General features: G+C 26.7%; 1 long non-coding RNA gene across 1 annotated transcript; it reads left to right on the forward strand.

Annotated features, from left to right (window-relative positions):
• The first annotated feature begins 9,145 nt into the window (after positions 1-9,145).
• On the forward strand, positions 9,146-12,625 carry LOC136978535 (uncharacterized). The gene is made up of 2 exons (XR_010881242.1): positions 9,146-9,191; positions 12,122-12,625. It is a non-coding gene; the product is annotated as an uncharacterized lncRNA (long non-coding RNA).
• The last annotated feature ends 415 nt before the right edge of the window (positions 12,626-13,040 follow it).

The following is a 13,040-nucleotide window of genomic DNA, read 5'->3' on the forward strand; positions in this document are numbered from 1 at the left end:
AAACAAGCTAGCACAGAGTATGCTCTTATATGCAAAGTATGTTCTTATAAAGTAAGATGTGTGTTTAAAAAATGCAAAAAGAAATGATTTTCACTTATAAGAATATGCTGTTATATGTACAGAAATATGGTATGTGTGATGCCATCTGTTATGAGATTTTATTTTAAAAAATTTTTATAATACAAAAAAAGACAAGCCTTATTTTTGGAAGGAGGAGTGAATTTTTTAAAAATTTATAAATGCCAATAGCAAGCAAAATTTTTATTAAGTTTGACTCCACTTGAGATACCCTCTCTAACTTCTTCCCCTTGACTTACAATCTCCAACATGTAATAGAATCAATCAGAATAGAAACATTCCTGCCAAATCTCAAAATTTTTGGTCCATGCAGTCCTGAGATATAAAGCAAAATACAGGTAAACACATACATACAGAATGTTGTTCCTGTTCTCGTGATGTTTTTGAAATCAGGGGGTTTAAGGCCCCCTGATTTCAAAAACATCAAGAGAACAGAAACAACATTCTGTATGTATGTGTTCAGAACATTCAGAAATTTAAAAAATCCAGGAGGTTAAAATTTGGCCGATAACTATACTTTCTCTCTGTTCTATAACAGCAGGGAAAGTAAAAATAATCAATCATATATGAGAAAAATTGGTATTTTATGAAAATATATTGTACACTGTAAATCAAATTCTTCTACAAGATCAATAAATCAAAACAACTTTACAGAATTTGAAATCTCCAACTTTAATATTTAGCATATAAAAATAATCTGAATAAAGAATTATTGATAACAATTACCTACCCTGTTTGGTCTTTTGATGCTCCGAGCGTTCTTGTTGTAATAACGTTTCCATTTCTTTCTTACGTTCATAAAGAACTTAAATTAAAACAAAAGTAAATAAATAATTAAATATCTGAAATAAATTAAAAATTACTTTAATTTGAATCACTAACAATTTACCATAATTATCATCCTGTAGAATTATTATTTTGAATTACTTTTCATTACATTAAGAGAATAATTTATTATTTTTAAATGTATTAATACTACAGACAATCCACGAAACAAAATTATTTCTATTCAAATATATAAAATAAAAACTATATATGCTTAGTATATCAAGTATCAAATCTATTAATATACACAAAATTTATCAGTCTGCACACTGCATAGTTATATTATCAAATTTATGGTGACAATTCTACTGAATTTATAATAGCTCTCTCTCTTTCTTTAATGTATATAATGATAAATTCATTTACAAAAGCACCAGCAACCATAGCTGCTGGTTTCTCTTCCTGCAAATGCCTTATCACTTTAATTTTATCTTTAAAGAACATTATTTTCTTTAATCTTTTCACAATTTTTATCACTAGAATTTGTTTAGATGGCACTGTAGGTTTGTAAGGATAAAAACTGAATAAAAAGATCTACTCATAAAACACAATGTTTACTATCCCTAAGTGCATGTGCTATAACTCCAGAAACTGCAAAATACAGTAAGACCCCGCTTAACGCTGATTCGATATAACTTAGTCTGCTCGAAACCTAAAAAAAAAAAACCCCAAAATTTACACTGATTTAAATTATCATGGCATTTCATTGATTCGTATATAATTTATATACGAATTCAATTTATTATGAACACAAACCAATCAGCAAAAGGTGGCAAAAAAGGTGTATTTTCTTTAAATCTATGTTTGTTTAGTGCAATTTTGGAAAAAATATAACATCACGAATGCCACAGGAAATATCACTTGGCGAGAATTAACTGATAAATGCATGAACGAAGTGTGGAAGAAGTTATGGCTGAAGGTATCCAAGAATTCTCAATGAGACGAGCCTATTGCTGTATCGTTAGGTTGACCAGATTGTCAACCTAATTGATATAGTAGAACTAGGAGATATAGATGAGCAGGATATTGAGGAGTTACATTTCTGGTGAGAGCCTTACCAATGATGACCTTCAAGAACTGGCAGAACAAGGAATTTATGTGGAACTGGAAAATAGAGATTCTGAAAACGAAGAACCCAAAAAATTTCTCTACAGATTTCCTTACTAAAAGATTGGTAACAATAATTGAAATCGTTGACCAAATTGTAGCAAATGATTCAGATTTTGAGAGGAGTGCAAAAGCAAAACGAAGCATTTTGGATGCAAGCTTCTGCTACCGACATTTGCTTAAGGAAAGAAAAAGTGACAAATGAAACTTCGTGACTTTATTGCAAAAAAACAAGAATTTCAGAAAAGTCAGGGCCTTCATCACAAAAAATGAACATTTCTGTGTGCATATGTTTATGTGTTATTTAACATATTTTTATATTAATTCGTATAATAATATAACTTAAAATTAAAGTAAAATTTGTTTATTTTTGGCCACGTGTTCCCCTATCCCTAGTTACTCTATGTTAAAATGACCCCGTTTAACGCTGTTTCGCTTAGCGCTTTGTTGTCTAGGAATGCATCCCCTGCGTTAAGCGGGATCTTACTGTACTGACAACTGAAATTGCAAATTGCAGTAAAGTATGTTCAAGAGAAAAACATTAAAATCATTCACTATTCATTCTTTCTAATAATTGTCTCATTATTTTTTATTAATCCTTCTGCAAATAAACAAATACAGAAAATCATCACAAATAGCAAATAGTAATTTAAATGTGAAAAATGCACAAATATGGATATTCTATTGCATTAATAAAATTATCAATTACCATTCAATAATAATATAACTTTATTATATAATTAAAAATTCATACCTTGTAACTGAGCAGAAACTGAATCTTTTTCTCTTTCACATCTATCTTTTTCTTTCTGGCAAACATTATGATAATTTTCTACTTCTTTCAAATGTACATGTGAGTTATGAATTAGCAACACCATCAAACATGCTACTCCCAATATTAATATATACAGTATTATTCGGAATTTTGGACTTCGCATTACCAAGCCGGCATTCATTGTTTTGTTTATATCTAAATACAATTAAATCAAGAAAACAGAATGATAAATATTTTTGAGATAATATTTTTAATTACGTAACAAAACAAAAACTTAAAATTAAGTTCATTCATTGTTTCAAATTTCCAATAAAATTTGATATTATTTTTAAAAAAAATCACCTAATTTAATACAAATGTTTAAATTTCTGTATTATTTTATGTTTTAGACAGACTTTATGATAATAGATAACGTACAGTATAGGGTGGCCCTAATTAAAGTTTCCCTATTTAGAGCACTCTGTAGCTGTAACCAATACATGTATTGACACCAAAATTTGCAAAAGAAATGTGGAAAAGGATTTTGCAGGGAAGACAAAAATTTAGTTCAAAAACCTCTGTTAGGTGTTTACAGGAAAATACATTAAACAAAACACAGTAAACTATGAACAATAATTTTAAAGTGACATTTTAATTTGTTATTTTAAACATTGTAAATAGTGTAAGTAAAATCAATGACATTTATGAAATGTAAACAAAAAATAAGCTGTAGAACACAGTTCATTGCCTTCAAATTTTACAACTGAACAATGAGGCACATATTGAGCAACATTCCTTGTATCAGTAAACAGTTTCTGCAGAAGGAATGCTCCTTGCAGAATGAATAAATGCATTTTGTTATTTTGTTTTGTGTATTTTCCTGTAAACATCTCCTAGTGAAAGTTTTTGAACTTAATTTTTTTGTGCAAAATTCTTTATGTAGTCTGTATACAAATTTTGGTGTCAATTTGCCTATTGGTTATAGAATGCTCTGAATAGGAAAACTAATTATGACCCTGTACATATTTGTGTACATATACAAATAATATCTAAACTTAAAAAACTTTATCATGCACTACTATTATGTTTAACAAAAAAAAATGTCTCTGTCATGTTTGCTCTGAATCACATTCATCCAATTCTCTTTTATATGGATTGTTTTTAGACAATTTTATATATTTATTTTAATTTTTAATTACAAGCAGCACTGTCAAGTGGCTTTGGCCTCACCCAAAATTTTGAAATAACACAGTCCAGAAAAAATTCAATTCTCTTTTTATACAATTTGTTTTGCGGCGTTGAAAGCATTCGCGGAGAAATAAAATATTTCTTAATGCCTTTTTATGTGAATTTTTCTACTTGTGTACGTATGTACAATTGTCGGCGTGACGTCCACCCTACGTATTTACGTTGTTTTGATCTAATACAGTTTTATGAATTTGCCTTTTTAAAAATCTTCCTTTGATTTTAATTCTAAGAAAAATATTTATAATTTCTTTTTTAAAGAAAATTCTTAAAATTTGCATTTAGGTTATACACATGCTGAAGTAAATCTTAAGATTTTGCTGTTATTTATTATTATAATTATTAAGATTTATTATTACAATTAGACTTAATATAGCCCAATAACCCAGTAGTTTGTTTGGCTTGGCTGTTCTTTCTACAACTTATTTGAATGTGTATAACGTAAATGCAGCAACAACCAACTTTCATTCTGATTCTATTCCACAATTAATGCAGTCAGATAAAATTTGATTCAAAGTTTTACAATTTCTACGATTTATATGATTGCATTGATTCCAACTTCTTTCAATACAGAATAGTTTTGATGCTGTTTAGTGTCAAAAGCTATAAGCATTTTGATGTTGATGTTTAATTGAAAAACACAAATAAAAAATCAAATTTAATTCATGCAAGTAATATAAATTTATTAAATTTTGCCAATAAGTTACAATCATTCTGCCTCTGATTTATTAACTAAAATTGGAATGTTTTGTTTAAACACATTCTAATACATTAATTGGTTTCTCTTATTATTTTTACTTTCTTTTAAAGTCTGGAATCGACAATCTTCCATTTTTCTACATGGACAGTATAATGTAAAAACAGAATTGGATGTATTTGAGAAATTATTATGTAAAAACGATTATATTGGTAAATCTTGCAATGAACTTATTATTGCAATATATTTATCTATTAGAAATAGATTTAAAATTATTCCTGAGTTCAAGAAATAACAAAAACTGATCAACTATAATTTCCTTGTATGGAGTCACTCAAGACGCTGATAAATGTTAAAGCTAACAAGCAATTATTTATTGTAACACTGTCACAATGCCAAGCTGCAATTTTTAATCATATGCTTAATTTATTGTCATGCCGGTCATCTATGTAACACCAGGGGAAAATACTTGAATTGAAGTCACAAGAATTCAATTCAAATATTTTCTCCCACATGGATATAGTTAATCAGGATTTCCTGCCCCTAAGCTTTCCATATCTGGTCTCAACTTTCATCTACCTAACACCATTCTCAAGATTAAGGACAGACAAACAGACACAACAGTGGGAATTTATAGTTATACTGTATAATTTTTTCAAATTGCAACCCAACAATGAAAACTTCTGTAAGACAGGACCAATCTAACACAATTTGTTTTAAGAACTCTGTCAATTAGACTGAACTTTTGAAAATCAGTCATGATAAATATGGTGGCTAATAACATTTCTTAATTTGCAACTAAGTCAATTCCATTAATTTTCTAGATGTATGTATTATAGATCATCATTTAATAACAAAAAATTTTTAGATTTAGATCTGTTATGAAATAAACAAGATAGAATGCTCAACTATTTAACATACTCAATTGAAACCAAAAATATTTCTTCTTCATAATGTATTGCTTCTTGCAAAAATGATGAGGTTTATCAAGCTATCTTTCATGAGTATAACCAAAAGATAATTTTATGAATATTTATTACAAGTCACTGAAGATAATGAATGTTATCATTTCAGGAAGAATGTAAATATTGTATTTTTCACAAGATTTGATTTTTTGATTATTGATACAGTAGACTTGCGATCATCCAGTCCTACATACAATCCAGTCTGATCAGCTGTCAAAAAGTTTTTTTATAGAAACAAAAAGTACATTATTATTAAATAATAATAATATTGTTTAAAAATGTTTAATGAAAATTCTGCAGATAATGCAGCACGATAATTGTAGGCATCTTACCAGCTTACTTTTGCTGAAAATTCTGTATTAAAGCATTATACGATTACAGTCTGCCAGTATGGGCTATGACTTTAATTTAGACATAATTTAATCTGCCCTTAATAAATCTTATCTTTTTCTCAATAAACTGTCACCTTCCTCATACCAGAAAAATAAACCACATATCGGACACACTGATGTGCTTGACTGTACAGGAAATACCTTATCTTCAATCTCAATGTTATCCAACTTTTTCATTACATGGCTTAACTGTCCTCCATGTTAAGCTGGATATTTACAATATTTAAAAATTATTTCCTAACAAAAACAATGGCCAACAATCAAGACCATCATCAAGTAAGAAAGTTAATGTTAAAACTATGAAAGAAATATCATTTGTGAATGAAACTTTTAAAAATATATTCACCAATTCTCTTATATGCAAATTTGATATATGAAATAAATAATTTATTACCAAACAACAAATTAATTGTCTCTCTACATCTATGGCAGATAGATTTTTCCAGTGCTATTATTAACATTTTAACCTTTTAGTCCAGTGTCCAAGCAATGAACAACATATGCTCAACATATATGAAAGCAATTATTGATCTATCCTTGTATATAATTATTTTAAAAACAAAAATCTGATAAAATTCCGAAATGTAACGAACTTGAAGTAGTACTAAGATAAAGAGAAGCATTTTACTTTAATGAAATGATAGATATATGAAGATTTTTGTCTTAAATAAATCATTTCAAAATATAAAAGTAGGCCTATAATGTTTTCGTTTCTAACAATTTTATTTTTCACACAGAAATTTGAATTTTGATATATATTTATTTTATTATTTAAACTATATGAAACTGAGAAAAAGTAATATTTAAATATATGAAAACGTAAAATAAATATTTTAATTTAAAAAATTATTTTAAAATAATTAAAAAACTACAACAGTTTAGATTATTAAAGTTTCAAGAAGGTGTACTGTGTTAGGGTAAAAACACAGTGCACCTTAGCATTTTTTAATTTCAAAGATTTTTTCACAATATTTTCTGTCTGTTAAAAATATTAAATGAACAAGCATTCATTATGAAAATAGAATTTAATTTTTCAACATATTTCCAGGAAGCCACTTCCTTTTATTCAATGGCAAATATTTTATGTTTTTAATAGTTGAATTAAACAAAATCATCAAATTAACAAAATATTCCACTATTGTAAAACCTTTTATACTCACATACGATGCCAAATATAGTAAGAAAGATAGCATAATGTCTTTCAACATTAGATTCACGTACTTAACGAACAAAACACATACAAGTACTAGCAACATTTCAAAATGTCTTTCTCAAGCAAAGAAAGAATATATAAAATTTTGTGTATATATATATATATTCTTTCTTCGCTTGAGAAAATTTGTTTTATTAAGTTACGGCAACGCAACACTTGGGCGATCTGCCTAGGGGGATGTCTTCCGGGAGGTCTTTTTGAATGTAACCGGCTCCTGTTCAGATGTAAACAAAACCCGGAAAACTCCACGTCCTGGCGAGGTGCAAACCCACGATCAAACTCCCAGTGCTCGGGGAACGGAACCGCTTGGCCACCAGTGGGCCTGCTCGAGAAAGACATTTCGAAATGTTGCAAGTACTTGTATGTGTTTAATTCATTAAGTACATAAATCTAATGCCGAACAACAGTATGCTTTCTTCCTTATAATAAAATATTCAATCAAAACTTTCATTTGTAACGAAGATATTGATAAATGATATATTTGTAGTTTAAATTATTCATTTTATGTAACTGAAACAAGATGTAACCATTTAAAACTAAATGTATTTCATATTGTATCAGTGGCGTGCCGTGACATTTAATGACAGGGAAGCTGTGTTTCTGTAAGAAGCCGACTTCCAGGGGCAATCAGTTAATTGCGCGTCAGTGATGGTCTAGGACAGTGGTTCTTAACCTTTTTATACTCGCGGCCCACCAAATATTTCATAATTTTTTGTGACCCCCATTTTTAATAATAATTTATATTTGATAATTTATCTATAATAAATTGATTTTTTTATTATTGCTTTATTTTTTATATAATAAATGTAAATCATAACTTTATTATTTCATTATCTATTTAAATAACATTCAAACTTCACAATTAAACATAAAAACTCATTAATTTTTAACAGAAAATAAAATAAGAAACATGTCGATAAATCGATCCAATGTCGATGCTAAAACTAAACTAAAACTAAAACGCCCACTTGTAAGGATTTTGCATAACTTTTGCAAAAATATTTAAATTTTCAAAGCCTACTATTTTTCCTAATTATTTTTAAAATTTCAAGCATTAATAGTTTCTTAAAATTGCTTTGGAATAAAAGAAGTAAATACTGCGGTGTAAGTAGCATATTTACATTTATTTCTTCTGTACTAACAAAGTTGTATGTAGGAAGAAATACAAAATAAATAAATAAAAACTAAATAGGAAAACTTTATCTTTCTTATTTCACTTTTCAATACGATATTCAAATTATACATCAATTTTCTTTTTATTATATTCTGAAGGAAATTTTGCATAATTTGGCGGCCCCCGGCAAACTTCTTATGGACCCCCAGGGGCCGCGGCCCCCTGTTAAGAATCACTGGTCTAGGGTCCATTCGTATTAATTTGTTCGATAAGCCAGTAAAAACCGCAGAATTCTCTAAATGTATTTTTAATACCCTCTTGCTCTCGCGGAGTGCCGAAACACGAGTAGGCGCTGGTTCTCGGCCAATTCCAAGGTCATTGGGGAAAATTTACTTGTATTATTTAAAAAATTCGTATAAAATCAACCGTTGGTATTAAAAATATGAAAACAGATAATTCTGATATGGAAGTATGTGTACTTTTATTTGGTGTATTATTTATTTGCTTATATTTTTTATTATTTCTGTAAAAAATTCGTATATTCTTGTTTACGTTAATGATCTGTAAATTAATTGCAATTTTATCTAATCTAATTAAATTTTACGTTTGGTTAATGTAGTATTTGATAGTATACTATTAATTCTATGTTATATTAAAGTATTAGTTTATTACATTTATCGTAAATGATGTTAATTTTAATTTTAGTAAATTTTTCCAACGGTTCTTTTTTATCCAACTATTGAGTCGACAGTGCTGCCATTTTAAGTACGTTTTTAACATGTACGTATATTCTACATGTAGGTATGTTCTTTCATATACATTCGGTTTGTTAGAATATATAATTAGTTTATTTAATTAATCGGTAGATATTAATAATATATAAATCGATGAATTATAGCAATATTACAACTTTTTTTAAAAAAATTTACTTTTATTAGATTCATTTATATATTTTAATTAATATGTTTTCATTTTAGAGTATTATTAAGTTTTAGTTTTAAAGTTATATTCATTTGTTTGGATTTTCCTTTGTCCTTTTAAACCAGATATTTAAACGGTGACGTCAGACTAGGGTGACGTAGCGGAAGTGTGGTGTCACGTGACTGGGATACTGTCTTATTTCGTTTATAAAGCTTTTATATTCTTTTATAAATGTTTCAAATGATTTATTTTTTAACAAGCGAATAATTTATGATATGTTTGTATTAAAGTATATCAAAAACCTTTTTATTTATATTATTTTCGATGCATATGTTGTTCATAACATAGATACTTTAAACATGGAATTGGCTCTATAATAATAATTATGTTTTATTGTTATTTTATATGAATGTTAGCAAATTTGTTGATAAAAATATATTTTATTTACGATTTTTCGATATAAGTTTAAATAATTTAAAATATATGCGATAGATGGCGGCACATATATAAAATAGAATGACTATGGATATTTATAAATTATTTATTTTAAACGAAAGATGGCGCTGTGTATTTTTATGAAGAAAGTTCAAACTGAAAATATTATTTTCGTGGAACATATAGATATTTTATTAATTAAAATACTTTTTAACAGAATCAAATTTAGAGATAAATTAAGCGAAAGATTAGATTCATATTATTTAAAAATTTCCATTGGATACTTCTTTATTTATACAATTTATACAAAAAACTAAAATTTATTTGATTAATGTAATGTTATATACAGATTGTCTTCTTCATTTTTATCTATTTAGATCTCATCCTGTTATATCTGTAAGAATGGAATTATGCATCCAACATATTTTAATAAATTCTACTCACAGTAAATGTAAAACAAATCAAAAAGAAGTATCTTGTTTTCATCTTAAATATTGTTTTAAGTATGAAGGAAACCGAGCTCCTGAATTAGTTCTTAAGTAAAATTGGATATCTTTTTAAAAAAATTATCTGTTTATAAAATAATAATTATAAAATTGTATCTGAAGCAATGAAAATAGAATTGGAAGTTCATACATGTAAAACCTATGTTCCAAGAGGCTATTTTATGCTTAGAACAATTACAATAATTAGCTGTAAATATATGTAAGCTTATTCAGAGTACAAGTTAATAATCATATATAATCTTTAATGAAGTATTCTTTCATAGAATTGATCAGAAAAAATATATTAACTATGTTATATGTTGTATTTTTATCTGGACAAAATTGATAAATAAAAGACCAAATATAATAAAAAGTATTATTTCTGAATCTAAAACATACTGATTTTGAAGTTATAACACCATAATTTTAAAGTGTTAACATTTGTAATCATTTTTATCACTGTAATGAAGTTATAGTAGATATTTAACATTTATGGTATGAATTCTCAGATTTTTCTAAAGAATATTGTTATTGGTGTAAATCCAGGAACTTTTAATTACTTAGAACTTTTTATTTATTCTGACTGTGCTGCATTAGAATCGTAAAAAATATCAAATCATTGAAATAATTCATACAAACCAAGACCTAAATTACAAGCTAGGCTAGGTAACCTAGCAATAAACAATATGTATAAAATAAATAACTTTATTATTGATTTGAATAAAAAAGCACTTAGTAAAAGGACTTTTACATGGAGATTGTTTGTCTTTGTATTTTTTGAGCTATATCCAATTTTACAAGCTCTTTATTTATCTTCATGCTATTAACACGTAAAATATAAAAATGCAATAAACCTACACTTTTAATTTTTTAAAGTAGTTAAATAATAAAGAAAGAGATAAAAGTTTTCATGAAAAGTCTTCAGATAATCAAATTTTTTGAATTGTTCTACTTGTTACAAAATTTCAAAATTAACATATTTGCTACTTTTTGTGGATAGCAAATATATTTTTAAGAATTTCAAACATTTTTAAGTACTTTGAATACTCAACCAAATGGTCGTCTTAAACAATTGGGCTATAAATCTATTATTAATGATTAAATACCAAATTATTTAGTATTTAATCATTAATAATAGCAGATTTATAGCCTGATAGCTTAATGCGATCATTTGATTGAGTATCTATGTATCAGGCTTCTGGATGTTTAGTATATTTGTACTTCAAATATTTTTATGTATTCCAAATAATTTTAAAATATTTCAAGTACTATACTTATGTAAGATTTTCAAATACTGTACTTGAAAATTCAAATTTCTGATACCTAGTAGTTTAAATAATATCTATCAGAAATACTCTAACTTAAATCAGGTAGGCTATTTGTTATATGGGAAAAAGTATTTCTAATACAAGTATTTGGTACTTGTATGCTTCCATCTCTGTACTGTCAACACAGAGATAAACCCTCACCACTGTTTGTCACTAAAAGTTTATCACCACTCAAATGTTTGTCACTAAAAGTACAATTAAAAACTAAATGTTAAGATACTAATTACTAGAAATGATTTTTTCATATAAAAAAAAAGACATTTAAACATGTTGAGGCTGACAACACGAAAAGAGAACATAATAAGGTGAACCAACTGATGATAATTTCTGTGATTACAATAAGTAGAATTGACTGTATTTGGAGTTTAAACATTTTTAAATTGAATAATAATAAATTGAATGAGTTAATAATAAATGAGAAATTAATAAAATTGACCATTTATTTATAAATATTTAAGTATTTAACATTTAAAACGATAAAATTTTTAAGATATAAAATCTATGAATTTTATTATATTTTAATTTTTTTGTAACTGGTCTTTTATATTTTTTTTCATTTTAGCTGGAATCATCGATAATCATTTCTTAAGCCATGAAGAACTTAAACCTTGAAGCCTTTTGTAGTCAACACACACAAATATTTTTTATGTTACTCTATAAATATAATCTTGTATTGTAAAAAACATATTTACAAATATTATTATATACAAAGTTTAGTAATTATTTTTTTCATATATGAGAATTTTGTCACTGAAATAAAATATTAGTTCATTATACAATCTTCCATTAAAGACAAAATATGTTAGATTTATGTATTGATTTCTGTCATCAAAATAAAACTCTGCCAACAATAATTTTTGACATGTTATACCTAGCATTAACTTGGAGATTTTTTGGCACTAGTATTAAAAGACAATTGATTTAGTTAGTAATTTCATATTTGATCCCACATAGGCACAATGCCATCTGTATCTATATACTTATATTAATAATATATAAAGTGGAAATAAATAAATTTAGATACATCCGAAACAGCATAACTAATAAAGTGGAATTTCAATCATAACCCTTGTGTAATATGCAAATATCTTGCCAGTGATATCATGTAGATTCCAAGCCAGAGTTTTTCCAGATATATATTAGTTTAAACTTGTATATAATAATAATGGTTATTTATGCCTGAACGAATTTTATTTTTACATCTGAATAATATAACTCTCAGCATACCTGCACACTATAAATAGATAGAATTTCATACTTGAATTCAGGTTAATATTTTTCAGAATTATCTAAAATTAACTAAATCTGAAATAACCTAATTTTTAACATAATCAACAGATGATAATATAACTAATCGTAATCAAAATCATCAAATTATATAATTAATCTGAATGTAACTGGACAATTTTTGAGCAAAATTAGTAACATTTGTGTTTGGATTATGATATGTCATATATAATGTTTTATTTTATGATATTTAG

The sequence above is a fragment of the Centruroides vittatus genome, unplaced genomic scaffold (assembly GCF_030686945.1).
Source record: "Centruroides vittatus isolate TY-2023 unplaced genomic scaffold, ASM3068694v2 contig_546, whole genome shotgun sequence".
In the NCBI taxonomy this organism is placed as follows: Eukaryota; Metazoa; Arthropoda; class Arachnida; order Scorpiones; family Buthidae; genus Centruroides; species Centruroides vittatus.